General features: G+C 44.3%; 1 protein-coding gene across 4 annotated transcripts in view; it reads left to right on the top strand.

Annotated features, from left to right (window-relative positions):
* LOC128894467 (band 3 anion exchange protein) overlaps window positions 1–14,938 on the top strand; it is a 47,807-nt gene that overhangs the window by 4,519 nt on the left and 28,350 nt on the right. Inside the window, exon 1 of one of the 4 annotated variants that reach the window (XM_054156210.1) lies at window positions 5,447–5,576. The exons of 1 other annotated variant lie outside the window; for it this stretch is intronic. The gene's annotated coding sequence lies outside the window, so the exon portion shown is untranslated. Of the gene's footprint in view, window positions 1–5,446; window positions 5,577–8,436; window positions 8,459–14,622; window positions 14,812–14,938 lie in introns of those variants that run through there. 2 more of the 4 variants (XM_054156212.1, XM_054156209.1) reach the window with 2 other exon arrangements.

Here is a 14,938-nt window from a genome sequence, read left to right as displayed (position 1 = left end):
CCCGGTTCCCTGGCTTTTTGACACACGCACACACACACACACACACACACGCGCGCGCGCGCGTGGTCATATTTATTTCTTCGAATCTCGCTCCCGATAACGTAAACATCTGCGCAAACGCGGACCTGTTCGAACGCGATTCACGCGGGTGTCTTTTTTACGAGCGCAAACTTTTACGATCGTTCCATATTTTTCTTTTTCTTTCTTTCTTTCTTTTTTTTTTTACAAATCATTCGCTTTACGAAATAACGGCATCATTCCGGATTTACAAAGTCGCGAGTTTCGTTTAGCTCGTTTAGAAAAGAGAAAAGAAAAGAAATTCATAATCTTACTTCTAATTCTTTTCTAATAAGTCAGAATAGGGCGACCCAATATCTTCGAACGAGCACGAAGTTACGCGTTCGATTTCGCTCGGCTATCATTTAACAGTCGCGATCCGCAGCCGTGAGCGAACTACGGCGTCGAAAGTTCCGTAATCTTCGCGCGTATACAATCAACGGTCGTCGATGAATTCCAGGCGTCGCGAAACGTGGCGATTGAAACCTGACGTCCGGTTTTTAACGATATCCAGCTGCGGTGACGCGTATTTCTGCGTTTTAAAACGTATCGCGATAACGTTCCTGCGCGTTACGGAATAGTAATCGCCGACGAGGTCGATGGTCAGACTGAAAAAGTCGGTCTTTAATAGAATGTACGAAAGTAACCAGACCTAGAAATTCAAGAGGGGTAAAAAGAGAATTACAAACCGGAATGAAATAGAGTAACGAACGCGAGACGATCGGAGCGTCTGCGTTGGATGCTTTTGCCCAAAGATACATCGGATGGAAGTAAAATAAATACGCGGAAGTTTCGGAACGATGGCTTCAACGACGGCTTAAACAAGACGCGGGGAGAGTAGCTGGAGAAAATTCGAGCGGTGTTCGAACCTAGCTACGTGAACCTGGCACCCGACTTTTCCAAAAATTAATATTTTATTTATTGATTGATTTATTTATGGAAAATGATAGTGTTTCGTTTGTACTGAATTGGTCCAACAACAGTTCCATTTGTACCACCGTCAATTAATGAATAAAGAAGAATTGAACTGACTATTCCAATTTTCTTTTTTTTATTTTTTTTTAATGGAAAATGATAGTATTTCGTTTCTACTTGATTGTACCAACAACAGTTTCGTTCGTACCTCCGTCAATTAATGAATAAAGAAGAATTGAAAAAATGACCGGCACCCGCCATTGAGACATTTTGGAATCCGTGTTTCTCCTGTGATACAGACTCGTTTGTACCTGTAAATTTGATAAGCAATTATCGATGGGGCAAATATCGAGGTACCTGTCGAGATGATTCTTGAAAAGTCGGTCACCTTCGTAGCTTTCGAGCCGAGGAACGGATTAGACGCAATGTTTCGACCGAATCGTGTCTCGATTACCAAACGACGTTTCCGCGGTTAAAAATCGATGGCAAACACGGTTTCCAAGCGCGCGTCCCGCGATAATTTCCCGTCGATTGCGGTTGGTACGAGCGACACGCGTCGGCTCGTCGGGACACGTGCCGAGCGTCTATTGGCGCTAGCAGAATGATCGTCGACTAATTCGTTTGATTCGAGTTGTTCGATGCGTTGCGTGTTGGCCGGCTTCAGTTCCGAGTTGCGGTCTCGTTTTTGACGAGCTTAATCGAGCCGGCCAGCACGCGACATCCCGCCTCGATGAATCATTCGATGGACTGTCGGGGATTCGCGTATCTCTTCTGCGTCAGGATCGCCTTTTCGATTACGCTACACGCGCGATAAATCGAAAAGTTCTGGTAGTAGCGGGATTTAATTAAAGCTCGACCCAAAAATGCTCGGAACGGACCGTTGCTGTGGTAGTCGATTAATCGACTTTTTGTCCCCAACGCTCACCGATCGGTAACTGCTATGGTAACTAGCAAGTATTTGTTACTTTCAATTGAGACACGAGTCGCTTTACTCTGTAACCTCTCGTATTTTTATATTGAGTTATCTGGAAAGTCCATGGCGATTTTTAGTAGGCGGTACAGGTCCGAATATATCGGAATGGTTGAAAACAAATAACACGTGGACATCCCTTAAAAGGTGGAAAAATTGTGGTACAAAATGGTACATATATAATTCAATAAATATGTATATTCAAGTTCAAACGTGTCCCTGAATGTTTCTTAAAAATCAACTTTCCGGACAACAAAATACAATTCCCGGTGCCAGGGAAGATCTGCTGCCGAGCGACCGGCGAGAAGGGCATAGGATGTTGAACCGGTACCGATCGGTAGCGTTAATCACAAGAAACGTGGTTTATCGAGAACGATTCGTTTCTCCCTCGCGACGGCTAATCGTCGCTTTACTATGCTTGATTTATCGTCGCTACGGTACGATCGTCCATGCGTTTAACGAGAGCGCATGTCAATTCGATAGCGGCCGTCTTTTGTGCATTTACCGCGTAAAGGATATTGATGTACACGGTGGGACGAACCGCTCGTTACTTCCTTTAATATCGTATATCGTATTCCCTTCAATATCGACCGCGAATCGTTGCGCTTACGAGTAACGTCGAAAGACGTGGCGAGCCGGGTTATTCAAATTATTCGGCTGTACAATCGAGAAAGAGATACGGCTCGTTCTACCTGCGTGACTTATTCCGTACACGCGCTGATAACGCGTGATGTTTGTTCGCGTCTATAGCAGCGTTTCCGAAAATCCGTCTTCGGAAAACACGTCGCAATCTCGACTTGATTTACGCGCGATAGAAATGAATTGAACGCGTGAAAAGCGTTTTCACGGTTGCGTACGCTCGCGATAATCTCGCGTTCGGCGTACTGACCGGCCCGACATCGACGCTCTCGCTATTTATACGCCAGCCATTATCATTTTTCCGGTAGAGCGATTCGATGTCGTTCAACGTTCCGTTTCGAAGTTCAAGCTCGGCACGACCGTCTGGTATCTACTACGCGCGACTCGTTTCCCGTCGCGATACGTTCGTATCTCGTTGCGAGAAGTCGAGAGGGAAGAGATCGACGCTCGAAATTATTTCCGGTCGGCCGCTTTAATTTTCCTCCGCGCGGTATCTCGACTCGCGGCTCGTAACGGGGTTTATCTTTCGGTTATTTTGATATCAAAGTTTATCGAGCGATCGCGCGCGCGTCATCTCGCCAAATATTATCGCGTGTATCCTTCGTTTCCGTTATCGAACGGTCCGCTTCGCGGGTTCGAGAAACTTTTCCGCTCTGGATCACCGAGAGTCGCGACGTCGCAAGGGTAAGCTTTTACGCTCGCTAGAAAAGTAAAAGTCGCTTCGACGCGGCTAATCGGAAGACGCGCGCGGACTCTTCGAAAATCGTCGTCGAAACGGGAACGCGGTTCCATCGAGATACGCGCAAGGCTAATTTCCAAGGTCTAGGAAAGGCGAACGACGGTATTCCTTAAGCGTCTTTGACATCGTTACGTTTCAACGTTCGCGGTGAACTAATATCGCCGGAGACTAGGATCATTCTTGTTCGGGCGCAGATGCTCGTTATCGCGGCTTACCCAAACTCTCGATATCCGAACATGATACTGCAGGGATTCTCGGTTGGGACGGGCCAAAGAAACTCTGTCTCTGATACGCCAGTGAATCTGTACAGGCGGTGTAAAGTAGACCTCCTGTCTTTATGGCAAAATAAAACCCTCGCGAACAAGAAAAATTGCTACGAAAATTGAAATTTATTTTATTCTCTTTTATTCTAAATAGATATTCTCTATTCCATTCTCTATTCTAAATAGAAATTTATTTTATCCTGCAAATATTTATATTATATATATATATATATATATATTACATATATATATATGTAAAATGCAAACAACGTGAAAAGAATGTAAAAAAGATTGAAAGTAAAGTTCATGTTATAATATATATATATACTTACTATACTTATATATATATATATATATATATATATATATATATATGTATACTTTCCCTCTTTTTTACATTCTTTTCATGTTGTTTGCATTTTACATATATATAATATAAATATTTGCAGGATAAAATAAATTTCTATTTAGAATAGAGAATGGAATAAAGAATTTCTATTTAGAATAAAAGAGAATAAAATAAATTTTAAATATATATACTTACTATACTTATATATATATGTATACTTTCACTCTTTTTTACATTCTTTTCATGCTGTTTGCATTTTACATATATATAATATAAATATTTGCAGGATAGAATAAATTTCTATTTAGAATAGAGAATGGAATAGAGAATTTCTATTTAGAATAAAAGAGAATAAAATAAATTTTAAATATATATACTTACTATACTTATATATATATATGTATACTTTCAATCTTTTTTACATTCTTTTCATGTTGTTTGCATTTTACATATATATAATATAAATATTCGCAGGATAAAATAAATTTCTATTTAGAATAGAGAATGGAATAGAGAATTTCTATTTAGAATAAAAGAGAATAAAATAAATTTTATATATATATATAACATGAACTTTACTTTCAATCTTTTTTACATTCTATTCACGTTGTTTGCATTTTGTAGGTACTTGCACAATCAAATTTCCTATAAACGTATAAGGATCCGCGGTCTAGTAATAAGTACTCGTACAGGAAGCAATTCGAAATAAAACTCGCATATTCATTTTATTAATAAAGTTCAGGGGAAGAAATAATTAACCGACATACATAATTTTCGAGCCGATTTTGCGTAAATTAACGTTTCTTATTTTCACCGTTAACCTCTTGTTTCCTTTCTTATTAATTTTATTTCAAATCGCTCGCTGTACGAACGCTTCTTGCACCGTCTCTATTTATGTCGCAATAAAACTAATTTAACGTCTTGTTAGTAAAACACGATCTGCGAGGACGGTTGAACATTCTCATACAATGTTGTATAGACAGCTTGAAAAAATATAATAATACTCTCGTAATAATACTCTCAGCTTCTAACCTCAGGGGCTGTAGACATGTTCGCTTGCAGCTACAGTACGGGTTTAGCGAACCCGAGGTACCCGAGGTACCCGAGCTATCAGAGTCCCTAACAAACTTTTTAAACGAGTGTAACGTAAAAAGTTAAGGATTACTAAAAAAAAAAAAAAAAATGTAGATGTAGCTTCTGAACGATACCGAAGGGTTTAAAAGCCACCGAGATGAAGAGATGAGCGTCACTGGTACCGGGTTCGAAGGTGCAGCGACGTCCGATGGACTGCACGAGGTGGTAATGGGCAGACTGGTTACAGGTAGTCGATTCACCGACGAGGGGGAGGGGGGGCGATCGTCTGTGTGCCGGGCGGAATAGTTCGGTGAGTAGGGAAGGGGGAGGGGGGGGAGGGAGGGAGGGAGGTTGTTACTCGTCGCGATTGAACCGCACGTTTCGGTCGGTGTCATTCGTGTCAGTCGGTCGGGTAGTCGCGTTAGTGGTGGTCCGAGAGAAGAGATTGTGTCTCTACGTTGTAAAGACGCCTATACAGAGGCCGGTGCACGGTATAGTTCGCCCTGCGCAGAACTGGGAAGCGGAACGAGGGAGAAAAGGAACCCGACGGGAGACGCGACGTCTCCTCAGGTACGTAGCCGAGAGGAGCGCCGAAACGTGCAGGGGCCCGCAACCATAACCGCCGTTATCTTGGAATGACTCGTGGTCGAGGTGTGACGGTAATCGAATCGATGACTTAACGCTAGAACCACGGGGTCCTGCGATTCAAACTTCTTTGGAGAATTTATTCCATTACCAACGTACGTTTGGCTCTACCAATTATTTTTATAAAATAATTCGTTCTTCTTTGATATCGGGGATACGTACGAGGAATACGCAGGTGGTAGTTTTGACGCTACGTTGAGCTTTATCTTAGAGAAGTCTAAGTTAGTCTATACCTCTTTTCACACATTCACGCCGGGCGCTTGATATTCGTGTTTCTCGCTGTGCGACGGCGCGTAGGTGTGAATGCTATTCGATAGACGCGCGAGAGCGAGTCACCGGTGGTACACGCCGTCCGATGGGACATGTCAGTGTGAATCACGGGTGGTACACACCCGGCGCTTGATATCTTTTTTTTTCTCGCCATGCGGCGGCGCGGAGGTGTATGCTATCTGATAGACACGCGACAGTGAGCCACCGGTGGTACACGCCGGCGTGTTAAACGTGTTAAAATCGAAACGTTCGTATACGCGAATTTCGAATTAGGAACGAAAAAGAAAAACAGTGAAAGTGGACATTGCTCGCGAGACCTAGAGTCGCCGTTGTGTTCTCAGTTCGTATCGATTATGAAAGGCAAATTGCACGAATTATAAGAGAAATTAAGTTAGATGTCGCGGCTTAATTCTACATGTGGAAAAAAAAGTCATTTGTTACGCAAGACAGCCGTGCTAGATGCGTTAATCGGCGAGAGACGAACGAATCGATTTGTCTCGGTCGAGGGCGGCTAACCTGCCCGAGGAAAATTGCAACGGACATCGTACGTAGTTGCAAGTCGCCGACAGTTCTAATAGGTACCTCGATATAACGATCTTTTTTACAGTGATCTTTTTACGGTGATCTTTTTACGGTGATTCATACAATTATCGTTCGTACGTCTGTCCGAAGGATAAGCGTAGCGTATGGTGTGTATAATCTGTGACGGGACGTCGTACGATTATCGTAGCAAAATTTTAACAGATTCATTATCGATCTATAGATTAACGGGCGGCGTGTACCACTTGTGGCTCACTCTCGCGTGTCTATCAGATAGGGTACACCATCGCGCCGCCCCATGGCGAGAAAAAAAATACACGATCGCTAGTCGTCTTTTACGACAGAAATCGCAGAGAAACCAACCGGTTTGTTGGAGAATATCGATCGAAACCTTTTTCGGGCTCTGTAATCCAGCTATGGTCGCGCCGTACCGAGGGATTCACCTACCGGGTGTTCGGTAATTTTCACGTTTTTACCGCTTCCGTTAGCAACGTCCGAAGCTCTATAGAATCGTCGAATCTTTCGCACGAACGAGCTTCGTTCCGTCGTGTTTGGACGCTGCACACGTCGAGACGTGGTGGATACGCATGTCTGGGCTCACTTGTGTATTCAGGAATACTTGTTAGGTCCCCCGTGCGCTCGGTGTGAATTCGCTCGTGTCACGAGAGTACTCGGTACGATCGATATAGTCCCGTGTATCTGCCGGAGTAGGTATCGACGAGAACCACAGGCCACCTCTAAACCTGCCCGTTGCCTGGGACGATTTTTTTAAACGAATTTCGCAAACCACCTCGCGAAATTGCTGTCCGTAGAACGCTCCCGTCGATCTGACCCAATCGTGACTCGCCAATTTCGTCACAATCCGCTCGTACTCGATTCCGTATTTGTTTACTCGCATGTTGTCGGTTCGTTCTGGGAAACGACACGCGCGAATCTTCGGCGACGCTTCGACCGTTACGGCGAAGGAATCAGCGTTGTTTATGAAAAACAGCGAGCCCGAGCGAGTCGTGGGTTCGGATTTTCGGAACGTTCAGCGAGGACGAACATCCGTACAATAACAAACTGGAGAAGAGGGGTCGAATACAAAGCTCCGGAGACAAGTTTGCCAGTCCTTGTTCCGGTGCTCGTTCGAAACGGATGGAGGACTAGAAGGTTCTCGGTCGCGTGCGAGAGCAACGTTCGTTTGAGTTCGTTCGTTCGAGTTCGTTCGCGACGGTGAGTTTTCAGTGCGGACGGGTGATTTATTAGGCGACCCGAGGTCGCCGGACTCTTCGGGCGTCGCCAACGGCCAGGATACGCGCGAAAGATTCCAATAAATTTCCCTCGTGCGATCGTGACGAGCCGGCTCGTAAATGACTTCCAATGAGCCGTTATTGAAAGTGGAGATTTATCGTTCGAACGACGTTCCTATTCGTCGACGCTTCGCAGTGTTCGCATCGGCGAAAAATAGCCTGGAAGTGTCTTAGATACGGAGTAAACTAGATCGAAAAGTAACTCGATAATGGAGTAACGGTTACGGTCGCCAATTCTCGCGAAACGGGCAGGATTTTCTTCCATTTCGACTCGCGAACGCTCCATTTTATTATCGTTTTTCCTAAAACTTTTCGAAGAACGTCCGAAAAGAGCTCACAGAGTGAGCGGATACAAAGAGCTGGTCGTTACAAAATTTCCCCAGCGCAACGCGAGATAAGCCTTCTCGAAATATTTCTCGCGATGCTTTATACATATGAACATCGTTGCGTTGCATTGTTTTCGCTGAGGCGGCGAGCGTGTTTTCGCAACGCGGCACATCTCGAGATGCCGTTCGCGTGGATTGCGAGTGCAAGCAAAGTTGGGATCGAAGGAGGGCATAACTGGCGGAGAAAGGATACGATGGGATCTCTCGATGGCCACCGCGGGATGCGAAGGACGCCTATCGGGCGCAGAAAAGATGCGGAAACCGAATACGCGGACGCGTTTACGTATAGTTGAAGGAACAGCGACAGGTGGAAGTAAAGGTATGTGCACAACGTTCGATCGATGACAGCCTTAGCATTGTCCGGGTCGTGGCATGCTCGACCAACCGCGATTAGCCGTGACCCAGGCGGCTCGATGCTATATTTGTCTTGCCGCAACTCCCTCCTGCGTTCTATGCGTTTCTCTGTGATCGTCAACCTACGGATATGTCTAATATTTCCGATACTTCTGCGACTCGCTGTATGAAACTAACATTAAGGTTGGGCATACGTCGGCCATTCGTCAGTCGGTCCCATAAGTATTCCTGCTCTGTGTATTTATTGAAGGCATTTGTCTAATTTAAATGAAAGGCTTCGCGCTGCTAAATCAATTTTTCGTTACAAACATTAGGTCTACTGGAAAGTTCTGACCGTTTCGGTTGCAACAAGTTTCAACGAGTACGTGCATATATTCGTTAGAAATGGTATGGAATTTTCAATCGCGCTGGCAAGATGTCGTAAATAACGATAAAAATTATATCATTACGATCGAGTTTATTCAAGGTACGATGGACTTGTTATTTTGTTTTATTTTAAATATGGACAAAACCTTCCGGTGGACTTTTCGATTAGGCTACAATTTTGTTATGTTACGGTACTCTACCTTTTGGTGAATTTTCGCAGATTTTCGTACTATACAAAAAAAATGTTATGAATTTAAAAAAAACACGTTGCGTTTTCTTTAAATAGCTATAGCTTTGTCGAACATTGACCAAATAAGACGTTCTTTTTTTCGAAACGTGCATTTTTTGGACGAACTTTACGGAAAAAGAATACAAACCAAAAATCTTTCCGAAAAAACTTGAATTTTTCAAATCTCGAACTTTACGAACAAAAAATACAAACCAAAAATCTTTCCGAAAAAACTTGAATTTTTCAAATCTCGACTTTTGTAACTTTGCTCCTATTTACAAAACTGGGATTTGTTCCCCATTTTACGACCGCGAGTCCCATCATGGACCGACTTTTTTTTTTTTTTTTTTTTTTCAATTTTTTTTTCATTTCTAAATAATTCATTTTTCAATTTAAATTATACAAATTTCTTCAATAAATCCCCCGATCACCCAACTCACAGTAACATCGAGTTCGAATCGTCGAATATTGTCGGTGCTTTCTATGAGAAGGTCACGTAGACAACAACATTGTACGCTCGATTACAATCGGTTCGCGAGAAACTAGAATACGCGGCGTTTAACGCACGAGTTGTATATAGGTCGAACCACGCGAGGGAGGAGAGAGCGATGCTAAAATTGGAAGTAATAGAGAAAGAGAGCGCAAGGTTAGGTGCGCGTAATGGACAGATACGCGAACGCTTTGTTTTACGAACGAAACGTTCATGGTTAACCGTTTGCACTCGAGAGGTGACTCTCGGTCACCGCTAGGTTCTCTTCAAGTTTCATTTCTTTGGAACTCGAAGTGTCGATAAAACGATTGTCGTTGAGGTAAAGGTGACCCGATTCTCAAATCTTAAATTAGATATCTCATTTTCGAAGTCGATATAATCATAGCATTCGAGCAATGGAATGCTAAGAAAGCATCTCGAGTTGCTGGTAGATACTAGAAAAAAAGGCCTCGAGTGCAAAGGGTTAAAATTTCATCGGTCCTCCTTCGCTCCACCGCGAGCAAATTTAAATCGTTCATTAACGAGCTCGTCGTGCGTTCTGGAAACGTGGACGATCGAATAAAGTCGTAAACGTAGAGTGATACTTGTCGATAGACGGAGTACCTTCGATACTCGGCACACCTGCACAGATGCGATAGCGTTATAGAGAACAGCCTACGAAGGCCGTTCTCAAAGACAAAAGCGCCGCGTCTAGTCGTTTCATATCGGAGACGGGCGAAATTTTATTCCAATAATAGACGACGAATAAGGTCATCGCGGAACGATTTATTCGCGATCGGACGGTTCGTTTAAATCCGATCGAATTCCGTTTTCGGCACCATCCGCTCTCGAACGGTTGGTTCCGTGGTCGATGCGTACTTCATTCGCACCTTTCAGATTTTACCCGAGGGAAAAGTGAACGCGGAATTCATCTGGAATTCATCTGAAACTCCACGGAACGATTGAAATAATTACGACATTCGCGGAAGTGATAAATTGAACGTTCGGATATCGTCGGTAACAGGGTATTAACGCGAAAGCCATTAGTTCGGAACGCAGAATCGAGCGGAATTGTTGTCTCGTGATGTCGCATGATTCACGTTTCTGCTGTAACTTTTTAATAAAGGACTCTTTGACCTTTATAATTGCCGAGGGATTCCAGAGAACTGGGTCGGACTTTATAATTCGCTGGTAAACGAAAACAGAGGGAAACGGTTGAACGGTTCGTCGGGAATGTTTTCCTGCGACCATTTCTTCGAGTGCAACGATGCAACTACAGCTGTAGAAAACACACTGTACAGCGCTTCGTAAAATGGCTCCATATACAGGGTGTCCCAAAACTCGGGGAGGAGCCGAAAATGGGGGGTAGCTGAGACGATTCTGAACAACAAATTCCTTTGCAAAAATGTCGGATGAGGCTTCCTTAAGGAGATATTAAGAGAAAACCCCGACCAATCAGAGCGCGCGTAGACCGTTGGAGCGGCCGCGGTAGCGAAGGCTACGCGCTAGGCGGCAGCGCTCATTGGCTACCGCGAGCGCTGCATCGGCATCCTCGCGCTCTGATTGGTCGGGGTTTTCTCTTAATATCTCCTCAACGAAGCCTCGTCCGACATTTTTGCAAAGGAAATTGTTGTTCAGAATCGTCTCAGCTACCCCCCATTTCCGGCTCCCCCCCCCCCTCCGAGTTTTGGGACACCCTGTAGATCGCAAACAGCACGAAACTACTCATCTTTCAACGAGTACGCATTTCCATTTAGAAAACTCCCCCAACACCGTTACTATCGTTACTCGCGCGTGAATCGTAATTCTTCAATTCGATCGAATTCGTCGTCGAAGTACATTCTTTTTTACCCGAATTCGAGAAGGAGGAGGTTACTCGATTCGACGTGTATTTTTTTTTTCTTTTTTTTTTTTTGTATGTATGTTACTCGTTGATTCTTCATCTAGACGAAACAATTTGTCGCGACACGGCGCCTGCATTCGAGAGGAGATCGCGTAACGCGCGAAGCGTTCATTGTCGGAAGCCGCCAACTGTTTTCGACCGACGCGGCGTCACGTGACGTAATTTTAAGCGACGCCGATTAACCAACGTCGATTAACCAACGTCGAGCACGACCAATCGAGAGTGAAAAGCGCGAAAGACGCGGCCACGTGACGAGCATTTCTCGTGGCCGTTAATAAGCGCGGTCATTCGGCTTAACAATGTTGTTGATCACACCCGTGCTGCCCGTCTAATTGGACCAATTAAGCTGCGCTGTGGCTTCGGTCGAAGGGATCGCGCGCATCCACGAAAAATTTCAATCGATCGGTCGGTCGAACGCGACCGAAACGGAATAAATAGTACACTAATGTCACCGTAACTGCGTAAAGTCTACGATAAATGCACAGAGACCAGCGTCACGGAGGTATACCTCTCGAGGGGCCCACGAGTTCATCGCCGTGCAGTGCAACATGATCCGAGATATCGGATTACGCGGTGAGAAAATTTAATGCAACGGTGAAACTTTTTTATTATTTTTATCGTTAACTCTTTCTTGTGCGTTCCATGCGTACGATCGCGGCGATAGTCGAAGTTCGTTAATATATATCTTTACTTAAATAAATATTTACTTTACATCCTTTGTACCTCAACTACGTAACCAAACTGACAACTTGTAACAAACTTATTATGTATCACATATCGTAGAACACTAACTAAAAAAAAAGGTGCACGGTAAATGCACCCTTTCTAAATATCGTCCGAATCGTATCGCGTTTGGTCTCGTTTTAATCAGAAAAGTGTAAGGAATATGATAGTAAAAGTTTCGCGACCAAAAAGTTAATAATAAAAAAAGTTTAATCGTTGCATTAAATAGTCAGTCGGTTCCCGAGCTAGTGCATTTATGGTGACACGAGTGTAGTATTCTAATATAACGCGGCCAAAGGCCTGTTCCAAAGCCGCTCTAGTCTCCCTTCGAAGCGATTCGAGAGCTGTCAGTTGTTTCGCGCGGTTAAATCGTCGAAACAAAAGCGATTCGTGGCCGGTCGGAGAGAAAGGAGAGCTCGGTTTCTCCTCTCGCGTGTCTTTTGTGGCACAAGGTTATGCAAGCTGGGGGACCCCCGAGATTTTCGACCTGATTTTATAAATCTCTCGATATCTCCGACTCGAATCGCGCAATCCGTACGTTCTTTCTTCTCGGGACACGTGCTCGCGATGCTCCGGGCGCCGTTTTCCTTCTCTCTCTTTCTACGAGCGAAAAAGGTGTTCTCTCGGTTGAGTCACGGTAAAATTTTCCACGAGAACTTCCATCCGACTGGAAACAACAAATCGTCGATTAGTTCGAACAGTCGTTAACTCGGAAGAATGAATCGTCGAATCTCGTCGTCTCTTCTAGTGTTCTTGCACGTAGATCGGTAGCTTGATACGTCTTAAAAGTTAATCGCTCGGGATTCGAAATGTGGTCGGATGCTCTACGCGGTATCTCGGTTATCAAAACTTGCGAAAGTCGAGTTTCGGCAACGCGAGCGCGCGACGGTGTACGTTTCCCGTTGTTTGAATATTTAAAACGTAGTCGGACCATAAAACTTGACAGCGTACACGAAACGTGACTAGGCCTGTCACAACGTAACACGGATTTACTTATTCATCGGCTTTTACTGGGTCGTATTCGTTCGCATGCTATATCGCGTACGCTATGAAACATTTACGAATATTATGTTGCCGTTCGGTCGCGGCTGTTTCCCGTTTAAATTGGAAACGAACGTTTTCTCGACCGTGTATCGAAGTTTTCAAGTTCCCGTGTCCACGAACCGTGACTTACACGATTTATTATTATCGATTCGAATCGCGTCGTTTGCATGCGGTCGAGTCGAGTTATCTTATTAGCGAATTACAACTCTCTTACGACTTGCTACCGAACAGCAGGGATTCAAACCTTTATAGTAGTTTATAGCCATCGTAGCCCAGCGATTCTCAAACTTCGCTTTCTTCACAATTTCTTACGGATCCTTTGCTTCTCCCTTCTTCTTGGATGTTAAACTATGTCGTTCCTCTTTTTCTTACATCAATTGAAGGACTTCTAGCGCGGCGTGTACCACCGATGAATCGCGCTATTATGTCCCATCGGGCGGCGTGTACCACTGGTGGCTCACTCTCGCGTGTCAATCAAATAGGGTGTACCGCTGCGCCGCCCCATGACGAGGAACACAAATGGAACCGCTAGCGCGAACGCGTTAAAAGATTCTGTATTCGAATGTGTTTAATGGTCGCCGATGCGATCGACGTCAGACATCGAGCGGTTGTTCGTGGTCCTTTCTAAATAGATTTGAAAAAATTGCCGCGTGATTCGTTTCAGTATCCTACGTGGATAAATAATGTATTTCTCGTTTCGCGATATAATAGGGTTCCCCTCGAGGGGTGACGTCATTGTGGTCTACGAATAGGCGGGGAATCGAAACAGGTTTCGGAGAATTTGGCGTAGCAACGTAAACAAGGTTACATTATGTCACCGTTAATACACAACGTGAATCTAGTAGTCGGTCGGCGTAACGTGCCGTGAATGGTGTAAGGTAAATACTTTCGCGCAGACTTTGGTTTTGTAGATAAATACGGTTTGATCTGGTTGATATTCACCGACGCAAAAATCTAGAGCATGCTCCTCTTTTGTAAGATTATTTCAAAACACCACGTCAACGATACTTGTATAAGGGACGCACGTCTGTGCGAGTTGGAGAAACGTAATTGCGCGTAGTTTACGAAAACTGTGCGGGTTGTTGACACGTCGACAGGCAGACAAACGTTGTCGAAAATTTCTGCTGCGATTAAATATTATTCAGACGTAGTAACGAACGTGTTAAAGCGTTAATACTGTGCAATAAAAATAGTATAGTGGTGTCCTATCATTTTGCCGCGGAGTGTATCCGAGGCGTCGTTATCAAACCATAATTTAACGATACGGTCCAAAGTGTTGATGCAGGGACAACGGATCGGAGAAAAATAACGTAATTTTCGACGTAAGAACGCAGCAGATGGCGAGCTAACAAAAGGTCCCAGTTTCGTTGTACGACGACAAAGGCCGGGTGTCTTCTCGCGAACTACGTATCTCGCTAGTTCGTTGTCAGATCGCGATCATCCGTGAACGAGTATCTACCGAAATCCATCGATAGACGTCGATAGACATCGATAGACGTCGATAGCCATCCACGGGACTGTTTCCGACCATCATTCCTCCTCGGGTCGTCTCCTCGTGGAACACGAATTTCAACGCGTCGCACAGTACGTTATCTTAGCAATCTTTACCGAATTAATACTAACCGTGATCATCGACAAGTTCTTAACCATTGCACTATTTTTACGAGTCTGACTCGTGATGAAATTTTTAGATCAAATTTGAAAATCACGA

Source organism: Hylaeus anthracinus, unplaced genomic scaffold (genome assembly GCF_026225885.1).
Source record: "Hylaeus anthracinus isolate JK02 unplaced genomic scaffold, UHH_iyHylAnth1.0_haploid 4, whole genome shotgun sequence".
Classification (NCBI taxonomy): domain Eukaryota; kingdom Metazoa; phylum Arthropoda; class Insecta; order Hymenoptera; family Colletidae; genus Hylaeus; species Hylaeus anthracinus.
This window is presented reverse-complemented; position numbering and strand designations above follow the sequence as displayed.